Source organism: Gasterosteus aculeatus, chromosome 13, assembly GCF_964276395.1.
Source record: "Gasterosteus aculeatus chromosome 13, fGasAcu3.hap1.1, whole genome shotgun sequence".
Taxonomy (NCBI): Eukaryota; Metazoa; Chordata; class Actinopteri; order Perciformes; family Gasterosteidae; genus Gasterosteus; species Gasterosteus aculeatus.
In genome coordinates, this window is record NC_135701.1 from 7,497,633 (window position 1) to 7,510,693 (window position 13,061).

Sequence of the window (13,061 nt, forward strand, 5' to 3'; positions counted from 1 at the left end):
TGTTACATTATCATCATGTGTTCAGTATAACTAATGTATGAGTCTACAAACAATCAATGCGTCTGTCAGTATTTTGGAGGGAAATGCAAAAAGGGGAAAAGAATATTAAATTGAAAAAGTTAGCGAGGGGATGAGCGGAAAGCAACAGGGGGAGAAAAAAAAACAATGAAAAAACAGGTGTGAAATTGGGGAGGAGGAGAGAAGCAAAGACGAGGAGAACGTCAGAGAGGAACATAAATGACTGAACACTCAGCACAACACACGTCTGTGCTTCGCCCCCGTCCTACTGCACGGGCTTCTCCATCTGTAACAAGTTTTTTTCAAGGATCTCACGGCCCACAGCCCGTCACACGCTGGAGGCTCTCTCTCTCTCTCTCTCTCTCTCATCCCAGCCCGGGAGAGGGAGGCAGGGAAGAGCACCACTAAACCCAGTCAGACACGGAGAGATTACGGTTTGGGTGTTTTCTGACACACTCATTTTTCTTTTTTTACTACGAAGGTTAGTTGACCTCATTTGGAAACCAATGCATCACGTCCGTTCCGGACAAAGGGATAGATAAAACAAAGTATGTGTTCAGATATTCTCACCCTCAAACAAACAGAAACACAAGCACACGCACACCAGTAAACGCATCACTTTGATGGAGGGCAGGCGTCACATGTTCAAGGACAACAGTAGAGAGCAAAAAGTAAACCGTGTGCTTTCTGTCGCTTTCCTCTTTCACAAACAATCCAAAAGCACAAGAGCGATGGCGAGTGTCGCTCCAGAGCCCAGAGCTATTAATACTGCAGCCAGAGAGATACACTCCACCTCAAACTTGACATTTTTTTTAAGAGAGAGCGACAAACAGCGTGTTAAGAGGGGCAGAGGGAAATTAAAATCTGTCATTACTCACAAAGCCAAATGTCAGTTCACAGCACCGACCCATTTGAACTTTACTGTCTCCAAGGGGCAGAAGTTGTCTTCTAGCCAAGTGAAAAACAGGATGTGGAAGACATAATAGAAATAGGTAAAACACTAACACACACTGACATAAAACAAGGGGCCTCAGGTAGCAACGTGGCATAAAAGGCTGGAGCACATCCATCCATTATTATCATCCGCTCAAAAGTGGCTAAAGCGTCATCATTATCCAGAGCTTTAAGAGAGGGAACAATACAACTCTGAATCTCTGTCCAAGGAATAAGAGCACAGTAAGAGCATTTCAATCTGCTTTTTTGTCGAAAAGGGAAGTTGGGGACGACTAACAAGACACAAAATGACAAACTGGGATTTTTTTTTAGATGCAGCTAAAGGTTTATATGAAGGCAAAAATTCAGTCAGGAAGACTGGACAGGCTGTGCCGTTCCCTGGTGGCCTCCTCTCTCCCTGGTGGCCTCCTCTCTCCCAGCTGATAAAAGGCGGGGTCAGGTAGTACCAGCCAACCAGACGTGGGTGTCGTTAAACCAATCGCATTGGGGCAGGCAAACGTTAAAAACTGTTCTCCTCTCTTTTGCTGTCAGTTGTCATTTCAGCACGCTCCAAAGGCGACCTGCCACCACCCCTGACACCTCCAATCTACAGCAGAATTTGGCATATCAGGAGATTGGAGCAGTTTATGCTCTACCACCACCACCACCACCACCAGTGTCCGGACACCCAAAGGGGGGGGACATGCCTCATCTCGTCATCCCGGCCCCTGGTCTATCCTACGGCAGGATGGAGTCCAAGCCCCAAACAACTTTGCAATATAAATATTTATGCCTGTTATAATAAAGCATTGTTAAAATTTCTCTCCGGATTGAAATACCATGAACACCTTTGTCACGTATTGCCTCCACTGGAAAAGACCCAAACGCAGATTTGTTAGTCACCATGTATTTTATTCGTGAAAAGGAGGCACCGGACTAGGAGGTGACGGGGTGGTGACGGCGGTCCCGGATTCCAGAGGTGGGGGAAAAACAGTGAGCGGGATTCCCGGGGAGGTGCGTGGGCCATGCGGCCCGTTCAGGTGCCTGGGTGAAAAGAGGAAGACAGGACACTGGTTAGTTTTAGAACAGCGGCCTCTGACTTCTTGCTGTTCTTCGACCTGAGTTATCGGTCTGACTCACAAACAAGACTAACAATCCGGCGGGGAAGAGGCTTCGGGGCCGCTCCTAAATACCTCCCCTGATTGGAAGGCAGCAACAGGTGGGTGATTGTGGATGAGACGCAGCTGGGCCCTGCTCTCACCTCCGTGCTGACGTCCGGCCCCCTCGAGTGCTGGTTGGTGCCAACACACCGACGCCTCCTGAGGGTGGCGACCTGACAGTACCCCCTCTCCGACGGGTGTCTCCAGACACCCCACCAGGCCTGTCTGGCCGACGGCGATGGTAGTCCCTCACCATGACGGCGTCCAGGATCTGGCGGCGGGGAATCCAGCACCGCTCCTCTGGACCAAAACCCTCCCAATCCACTAGGTATTGGGTTCCCCGGCCCCGGCGTCTGGAGTCCAGAATCCTACGCACTGTGTAAGCCGGAGCACCGTCAATGATCCGTGGTGGGGGGGGTCGCGGGGGAGGGGGCAGGAGGGGGCTGAGGAGGACCGGTTTAAGACGGGACACGTGGAAAGTGGGGTGAACACGAAGGGACCTAGGTAACTTCAATCGGACCGCAACCGGGTTGATGACCCCTTCAATTACGAACGGGCCAATGAATCTCTGAGACAGTTTTCTAGACTCCGTCCTCAGTGGAAGGTCTTTAGTGGACAGCCAGACCTTGTCACCTACTTTGTAGGTCGGGGCGGCCGTCCGGTGGCGGTTGGCATGCCGTTGGTAGTGCTCAGAGGAGCGGAGCAAGGCCGCGCGGACTCGATGCCAGGTTCGGTGACAGCGACGGATGTGACTGTGTACGGAGGGCACGGCGATGTCTCTCTCCTGGGATGGGAAAAGGGGAGGTTGATAGCCGTACAAACATTGAAAAGGGGACATACCTGTTGCGGAAGAGGGCAAGGTGTTGTGGGCATATTCTGCCCAGTAGATTTGGGAGGCCCAGGACCCGGGATTAGCAGACACTAGACATCGAAGAGATATCTCCAGTTTCTGGTTAGCTCTCTCTGCCTGACCATTGGTCTGTGGATGGTATCCCGAGCACAGACTGACTGTGGCCCCAATGGCCCTACAGAAGGCTCTCCAGACAGCCGAGGAAAATTGGGGCCCCCGGTCCGAGACCAGGTCACAAGGCAACCCATGTATGCGAAACACCTCCTTGACAAGGATAGAGGCCGTCTCCTTTGCTGACGGGAGCTTGGGGAGTGGAACGAAATGGGCATACTTGCTGAAACGATCAACCACGGTGAGTACAACTGTGTTACCTTCTGACGGGGGTAGTCCGGTCACGAAGTCCAGTGCCACATGAGACCATGGGCGTCGTGGTATGGGCAGGGGGCGTAAAAATCCGACGCTAGGTCTATTAGATACCTTATTTTGTGCGCACACTTGGCAAGCTGCGACGTATCCCTTTGTGTCGTCAGCCATGGTTGGCCACCAGAACCGTCTCCTTAGAAATGCCATGGTCCGAGCCACTCCGGGATGGCACGTCAGCCTTGAGCCATGAGCCCACTGCAGGACATTAGTTCTCACATTATCTGGCACAAATAGCCGGCCCGGAGGCCCATTACCTGGCCCCGGGTTGACTCTGAGGGCAGAGGTTACCTCGTCTTCTATTCTCCACAGGGCTGCCCCGACCAAGCAGTGTTTGGGGACGATGGTGTCCGGCTCTCGCCCCTCCTCCTCTCTGGAAAACACTCTAGATAGGGCGTCTGGTTTGGTGTTACGTGATCCAGGTCTGTAAGTCAGGGAGAAGGAAAAACGTCCAAAAAACAGGGCCCACCTGGCTTGACGTGAGTTGAGGCGTTTTGCTGACCGGATGTACTCGAGATTCTTATGGTCTGTCCAAACCACAAACGGTAGTTCCGCACCCTCCAACCAATGACGCCATTCCTCTAGGGCGACCTTGACGGCCAGTAGCTCACGGTTGCCCACATCGTAATTGCGCTCGGCCGGGGACAACCGACGCGACAAGTAAGCACAGGGGTGGAGCTTACCGTCCGTCGCGGTGCGTTGGGATAACACCGCTCCCAGCCCCACGTCAGAGGCATCCACCTCGACAACAAACTGCCGGCACGGATCAGGTTGGGCAAGGATGGGAGCAGACGTGAACCGCCTCTTGAGTTCCCCAAACGCCCCCTCTGCTTCTGGGGTCCACACGTAGGGTTTGCTACAGGAGGTAAGTGCAGTAAGGGGAGCGGCGACACTACTGTAATCCCGAATAAACCGTCGGTAAAAGTTAGCAAACCCTAAGAACCTCTGAAGTTGCTTTCTCGTGTCGGGCCTAGGCCATCCAAGTACTGCCTCCACCTTAGCTGGATCCATCCTCACCTGTCCCTCAGAAATGACGTAGCCCAGGAATGAAACAGTGTCGGCATGAAATTCACATTTCTCCGCTTTGGCATATAATTTGTTCTCCAGGAGACGTTGTAGCACCAGGCGGACATGTTGAATGTGTTCGGTGGGGTCTCTAGAAAATATGAGGATGTCATCAAGATACACAAATACGAAACGTCCCAACATGTCTCTGAGCACGTCGTTAACCAGCCCCTGAAATACCGCTGGGGCATTAGTCAATCCAAACGGCATGACTTGATATTCAAAATGCCCCAACGGTGTGTTAAATCCTGTCAACCACTCGTCTCCCTTACGAATTCTCACCAAGTGGTATGCATTACGCAAGTCTAACTTAGTGAAGATTGTGGACCCTTGAAGTGCATCAAAGGCCTCGTTCATGAGTGGTAACGGATACTTATTCTTGATGGTTATCTCGTTTAAACCGCGATAGTCAATACATGGCCGGAGGGAACCGTCCTTCTTGGTGACAAAAAAAAAACCTGCTCCCAATGGAGACGAAGAGGGACGGATGAGCTCGGCGGCGAGCGACTCCTTAATGTATTTCTCCATGGCTACCCGTTCCGGTTTAGAGATGCTGTACAGACGACTACTGGGGAACGTGGAACCAGACTTTAATTCAATCGCGCAGTCGTACGGGCGGTGAGGTGGAAGTGATGAGGCCCGATTCTTACTGAAAACCTCCCCCAGGTCATGGTAGTCAGTGGGGACGAGGGATAGGTCAGCCGCGCATTGGGTGGATCCCTGGCTGTTCTCTAGTCTCGGACTTGCAGACCGCAGGCAATGAGCATGACAAAACTTACTCCAGTTGGTTATCCTAGCCTCTGGCCAGTCGATTACCGGATTGTGTTTAACCAACCACGTAAGTCCTAGAACGATCGGAATCTTAGGGGAGGAAATAATTAACAGGCTGATCTCTTCCTGGTGGTTACCTGAAATAAATAGCTTAACGGGCTCGGTTCGGCTGGTGATCCTGGCCAGCAGCCTGCCGTCAAGAGTAGCAGCCTCAACAGCCCCCTCCAGAGGAGTGGTGTTGAGGCCCAGTTGTCTCACCACATCAGCATCAATAAAACTGTCGTCTGCCCCAGAATCGATTAAAACTTGAAATCGAAAAGACTGACCTTTTGTTGAGAGCGTGGCGTGCAGTGGTGCTCTGGGCCGGGGGTTGGGAGATATGGGTACTTGGCTCGCTAGTATTCTCTCCACATCTAGCGAGCCCTCCTGTTTGATGAGCGCCGAGGACAGGAGGAACGGTAGTGTCCTTGTAGCCCGCAGAAAAGACAGCTGTTGTTGTCAAACCGGCGCCGCCGCTCCTCTTCGTCAAGGTGATATCGGCCTAGTTGCATGGGCTCATGCTCGGGCCTCTCTTCATTGTTGGTCCCCGCTGGTGATCTGGCGTTGTACCTGGGAGGTCCCCCTCCAACAGAATATGAGGTTGCTACCCTTCGGGGGAGGGGTGACTCGCTGCGCCTCCTTTCTCTCTGTCGCTCCCGGCATCGGTTATCTACCCGAATCGCCAATTGAACCAGATCCTCTAAAGTCTCTGGTTCAGGGTATGAAACCAATTCGTCCTTGATCTGGCTACTTAATCCGTTATAAAAAACAGATTCTAAGGCCTCATCGTTCCATCCGCTTTCAACGGCTAGCGTCCGGAACTCAATGGCGTAGTCTGCGACGCCTCGGGTACCTTGCCGCAGCGCGTGTAGTCTCTTGGATGCGTCTCTACCACGCACTGGGTGGTCAAATAATTTACGCATCTCTGAGGTGAACATTGGGTAGGTACTTGCCACATTACTCTGTGTCTCCCATACCGCTGAGGCCCACTCTAAGGCTTTTCCACGTAGCAGTCCAATCACAAAAGCAATCTTTGACCCGTCCGTGGCGAATGAAGTTGGTTGTTGGTCGAAGACCAACCCACATTGTAGTAGGAAGGCTCGACAGCTGCCGAGGTCGCCATCGTACCTCTCCGGGGTAGGAACCTGTGGCTCCCGATGGTAGGGAGGGACTGGCACTGGCGGTGTTTGAGCAGGATCTGGAGCCGGAGCCGGAGGACCAACCGGGGCGCTGAGTCGGTGTTGTATCCCGGCGACACTGGTTGAGAGCTCCTGTAGTCCCTTCATGATCTCCTGAAGTGCTAGGCTGTGTTGATCTAGCAGGGCTCCTTGATTGGTGACGGCCCCGCGGACAGATTGTAGATCTGCTGGGTCCATGTCTTTGGCCGGATTGTTCTGTCACGTATTGCCTCCACTGGAAAAGACCCAAACGCAGATTTGTTAGTCACCATGTATTTTATTCGTGAAAAGGAGGCACCGGACTAGGAGGTGACGGGGTGGTGACGGCGGTCCCGGATTCCAGAGGTGGGGGAAAAACAGTGAGCGGGATTCCCGGGGAGGTGCGTGGGCCATGCGGCCCGTTCAGGTGCCTGGGTGAAAAGAGGAAGACAGGACACTGGTTAGTTTTAGAACAGCGGCCTCTGACTTCTTGCTGTTCTTCGACCTGAGTTATCGGTCTGACTCACAAACAAGACTAACAATCCGGCGGGGAAGAGGCTTCGGGGCCGCTCCTAAATACCTCCCCTGATTGGAAGGCAGCAACAGGTGGGTGATTGTGGATGAGACGCAGCTGGGCCCTGCTCTCACCTCCGTGCTGACGTCCGGCCTCCTCGAGTGCTGGTTGGTGCCAACACACCGACGCCTCCTGAGGGTGGCGACCTGACAACCTTTTGAGGTTGTATTACAGAAACTTGTTTTATCTTCCCAGAATTAAAAGCAATTATTTGGAAAAACGAAAAAAAAATGGCTGGCCCTGTGACATCTTTACTCGCATAATGTAATTTCACAAAATGAAACTGAATGGAGCCAGGGTGCATAATAATATGGTAATCAAAGGGGCCAATAAACAAGCAGGATGATGAATTATCGCAGTGCACAACGCTATTACAGTAACTGACTGTATCTCAATCTTTCTCACAAAGCTGCTGTCTCTTCTGTGGTTTCCTCTCCTGTACTAAACTATCTGCAGTAAAACAATGCATACATATGACAGGATTCACAAGTGAAATGCAAATATAACATACTTAAGTGTATTATTGATGTTCTTGCATTTTTCTTTATAATTCTACCTGTGTTGTGTCGTACTATATATCACACTTAATTAAATTGACAGCTTTTTTTCAGATTCAGGTATTATACACATGCAGGCAATCAATATATATGATAAGTTAATGACATATGGAAGATTGATATACTGTAGCGTTAACTGGCTAGTATATACAATAGTTAAATCCAATTATTAATGTTTATGTTGTGGCATTTTGACTTTAATTTCATCCCCTCCCCGCTTTTTCAAAAACTCAATTGTGGCACAAACTGATCCAAAACTGGAATTTTGGTCAACCAAAATTCCCCCAAATCTCCAGATTTTTAAGTTTTTAATCACGTGTTAGAATAAGGATAATTAAGGCGTGTGATTTTCTCTCAAAGTTTAAGTGTTAATTCCAACCGAATATGGCGTTAGCACAGGTTTTAATTGGATCTCCCTAGCTCCTTGTCGGTGTAGTTGGAAGACGGAGTCAGAGAGACAAATTGAGAGAGAGAGAGAGAGAGAGAGAGATCTTGGAATGCAAACATCAGTTGGCTTATTGCATCATAGCCAGCAGGCAATATCTGCCACGAGTGAAATCCATTTCCTTAAAATGAACTCAAAACAAAAAGCCCCCCGTCTCTGTTTAATCTCCTGCCAACTCTTGCGACGCATTTTCTCAGCATCTCACCACGTGTCCTGTACAGACGCTCACGTCTTTCTATAAATGACTTAGCGAGCCAGCTATTTGCCTTCGGGACATTGAATTTCAGATATTTGTATTTTTTAATATACATTTCCTCCGTGGCTCTGCCAAACAATAACGACAGTTTAGGATGTTCATCCGTCACGTGTCTGCTCAACGGCGACGGCTTTATTGCTGCTTCGTAGATCTTAACTAACGACATCACCTCAGTGCTCTCCGTTTTGTGTTTTTGTCATGTTGACTTAATTGTCAACAAGATACTGAAACTGGCAGGAGATGTGCATATTAATTGGGCCCTTATAAATACACATACACCTGTAGGCCCTGCCAATAGTCGTGATAATTGCATCTTGTTTGCCAAAACATTTACCTCGCTTGTCACTCCCCAGGGATGAGGCCTCATTTAAGTAAGAGAGCGACAATAAGATGTTTGGACTTAGATCAATGCCAATTAGTCATAAAGTCAATCATGAAGTCTTGATCCAGCTGGCAAAGAGACATGAGAAAGATATGCGTCACATATGAAATGCGAGAGGGGCAATGAAATGGTGAACAATTTTGAATCTTACAAAAAAATCCCAATTAGACAGAAGGAAGGAAAATGGGAGACCCGGCTGAAGACTGTGCTCGTGCCTTTGAGGCTTCCCAAGAGGAAGCTACTGCTTTGTGCACATGTATGTGTAGGCAGCACCCCTCTGAGCATAGCACATACACAGTATACCGTATATTTACAGAAGCTTGTGCTTTTGGCTGAAGCGGTTGAGCTGCATATAAACGGCATATAAACCGTGTCTGGAAGGAGCAGGCGGCTCGGCGGTTCTAATTCGCCTGTGACGGATTGTCAGACCTCTGGGAACCCACCCGGGTGTGTGTGTGTGTGTGTGTGTGTGTGTGTGTGTGTGTTGGTGAGTGTGGCGCGCTATTATTTGTATTTTGCGTGGACGTGCGTGTGATTTATTTGTGTGCACGTGTTGGCGGGCGTGCCAGTCCCCCTCGGCGCGGCCCCCCCATTAGTCTCTGTCTTACTGCGGAATCTAAAGGATGAGCGCTCACTGACACTCCGCCATTTGCAAACTGAACCTCTAAAGGAGTCCAATTAGGTGCATGCCGTGCTAACAGCAGCCCGGGGGGGGGGGGGGGGGGGGGTATCTGATGATCCTCTGACCACGGCGGAGAGTGATAGCATACAAGAGTGCCTGCACAGAGCTCTCCGAGTAGTCATGCGTGGCAGTTTTGTTGCCAGCAGAAGCCCATGTGTACGTGTGCGCACGCACCACATTAGTGACATATGCAAGCTCCATGTAGAGAAGGAGTAACACACGACTTTACTTGTCTGCCTGCTGTTCATAAAGATGGTGATTAAATCTGGCATGTGATCCTGAAGATTTCCTCGGTAGGATGCGTAATCCCTCCGGCGGGGTTTGAGTCTGACCCGAGGTCTCTTGCCAGCAGGGGAGAGTCCTCTAAAATCTACTTTTCAGTATTATTAACAACTTCCCTCTTCTAAGCTGCCCTGCTCCCAAACCACAGTGGGCTGCTGTTGTGAATAATTTAAGAGCAAACTGAATTCCTTTGTTTTTGTTCTGCTCTCTGTGGCTTTTTTTCAACCGCTTCTTTTGTTTCTTCCTTTGAGAAAATCAACAATTTAAATGGAATGAGACTCTGTGAGCCATGGAGATCATACATATAAATCGTCCTCACAACAACTTTCTGCTCTTGTACCTCGTCCCCCCCCCCCTTTATGCACCTCCCTAGCTCTTCAATTTTCACCTGTTTGCTCCTCTTTCACTGTCCCCTGAGCCACAATCCTCTCCAGACACCCAGTCTGGTCTCTTACACTTCCCACTTAACAGCAAAGGCAGAAAACTGAAAACTTGGTTGGAGAAGAGCAACACCCACTTGGTGCCTGGCTGGCAGAAATCCTTGACCTTTCACTCTTGCTCTGTTATTCTGAAAAGTAGAGCCTGTCAGATGACCTCTCGTCTCGAATGTTGAGGGACCCTTTAAATGTTTATTTTTCTTAGAGAGAGAGAGAGAGAGAGAGAGAGAGAAAGAGGTCAGGAAGAGAGGCAAAGAGTATCTGCAGGCTCAAAGCATTTGATTAGATTTCAGCACCAATGTCGTGCCCAAGTCTTTTATGGCTGCTTCGGTTCACTTTAACGGCTTGAATGTCCAAAACTCTATACACATGTATTAAAATCCTCAAATTCAGCTCGAAATTACAAAATAAATAACCCCAGTTAGGAGGACCAGGTAGGAATATCTGGCAATACTGAAATGGAAAAATTCCACATTGCCAAAACCAAAATAATTGAGTAAGTCCAAAGAGAGTTTTCTAATCTTCACACATCTATAACATACTAATTTTATTTCACAAATGTATTTTTAAATGATGATTGTGTCCTTTTCTGGTTCCTAATGGAAGATGATCAAAGATGATACAGCTACTTTAATCCTCCATAATACAAAGTGCTTCTGCAAGAGAGTAACGTTCGAAATGACAAAGTAGAATTATAACATTATAGTATCAGAAACTCAATAAGTAACATGATTTATAAAAATATATAAACTTTTTGCAATGATGGTTAGATGACGAGCAATCACGCTGTATTGCTTCTCATCGGAATAATCATAAAAACCATGTGACGATATGAGGTGCTCTGACGCGAGGGACCGGAAAGGGCATTCATGTTCGGCACTTTGTATGTATCGACAGGATTTTTCTTTTTTTCTCAAGTCAAACTTAGCCCTCAATGAATTTTAATATACTAAATCAACTAACTATATTTCTAAGAATATGTGAACACGAGCACGTGGATGTGGATAAGATTCAGAAGGAATGAAAAAAAAACCACAATAAAGAATCAGGGAACTGTATATAAGAAAATTGTAATGGATTCTGTATACATAGTCCATGGATGAAGTATGCCTGCATCAGCTCTCATTATGCAGACCCAGGAGAAACTTATACTTATACTTACTCCGTTATTCCGAGTCAGTTTGCAATCGGTATACCATTAATATATTCTCTAATAATCCTCCTTTTTCCAAAGAAGATTCCAGGAGATACGCTGCTGAGGCAGCGGTTTGTACACGTGCTCGAGTGTTGAGCGATGGAGGCACACGCGTAAACCGGATCTACGGTTTACATTTCATAATGTCAGCTTATGTTCTCTTATCTCCATGGCGATGTGGTGAAATTAACAGGCATTCAAACTGCACGCTGTGGCACTGGGTTCTACTAAACTAACAGATCTTCACTGTTGTTCATGTGCTGCTTGGTTCTTGATGCAAAAGGCCTCAGGAGATAAAAGCACAACTGAAGCTGTCAGTCACCATGAGGAACGGGTGGAAGATGCGTTAAGAAAAGGGTCACGACGACATTTAATGAAAAATGGCAAAAGCGTCACAGCTGATTAGGGTTTGAAGACAAAACAACAAAGTGCTTTTGGCAGGGCCAGTAAAATTGAACTGTGGAAAATTGTAAAACGTTATTTTGCTGCCGCTGTTGAGACAAAGAACCCACAACGACGGGTATTTCGATCTGCAGTGGTTGGATCAACCGAAAAAAAAGATTTGAAAAAGGATATGTCCAAAATGTTGTCATTACAGAATTTGGTCAATTTAGCCGTGTGAAATTGTTATAATTAGCACGTGAACTCTCGAGTTACGGCCCGAAATGTGTTTTGTGAGGTAACAGTTATCTTTACCAATCAATTTTAAACAGTTTATCAATTAATCCAAGTGTACAATTGCGCCAATTGAATTTGCTAAGAGATACTCTGTGGAAGGTGAACTTGACTTTTGATCTCTGGAATTTAATCTGTCCAGTTTTGACGATTTGATCTAAGTGGATGTTTGTAACATATTTGAAGAAACTCCCTGCAGGTGTCCCTGAGATAACTCGACCACGAGAAAGGGACGAGATAGACACTGGGAGAAGTGAAAGAGGAGAATGCGGAGGTGGAGGGTGGAGGGTGGAGGGTGGCGGGTGGCGGTCAGGAAGCACAAGTCAGCATTGTTGTGTGCTGCCTGGAATACCATTAGGTTTCATTCTTTCGCTCTTCTCAGGTTTTACAACTGTTCGTCTCATTTTAATGGTTAGTTATTGTCGCAACCTTCAAGATTTTACTTATTTTTGTGGATTTGTGAAGCACTTTGAATTTCCACCGCAGAGGGAGCACGCATCGTGAGAACAACTTCCCTACCTCCTTGCTTTTATGTGTGCTTGTGAAGGTCTAATTAATCCATGGTGGCCAACTTGTGAGATTTAAGTAATTTCATGTAATGCAAAGAATTATGCATGTGACCTGTGGTTGAACTCTTGAGTTTAAGACCGTGTGGATGAAGAGGCTAATTTATAGCTACTGAACAGTTTATAATGTGACACCAAGCTGGGTCACATTGAAATAACTTCAATAAATTATTTTGACTCCACACAACACACATTTTTAGTGATGTGTGATGAAGTTTTTGTCATCACAGACTGAGCGTATTTTCTGTAGGATTGAGGTTGGCAGCCTTCACTCATTGTTCACATCCAGGAAGGAGTTTGAATCCACTGAATGGATTCATTCAGCTCAAGTCCACGTCCGTAAAAGATGATTTTCCATTCCTGTCACGCGGGGTAATAAAGTGCTCCATTTAAAAGGTCTCCTCTATTAATGACGCAAAACAGGAAAGGGAAGAAACAGAGAAAGTGTACAGTCGCAAAAATATGCTGTTTGATAAAATATGAATAATGCAGATAAGCGGCCTGACTGATAATCTATCGTGAATATTATTAGGCACACCACACATTTCCTTTGAATCCTTCACTTTGATGTAAAGCTGGTGCCATCTGTCCTTACAT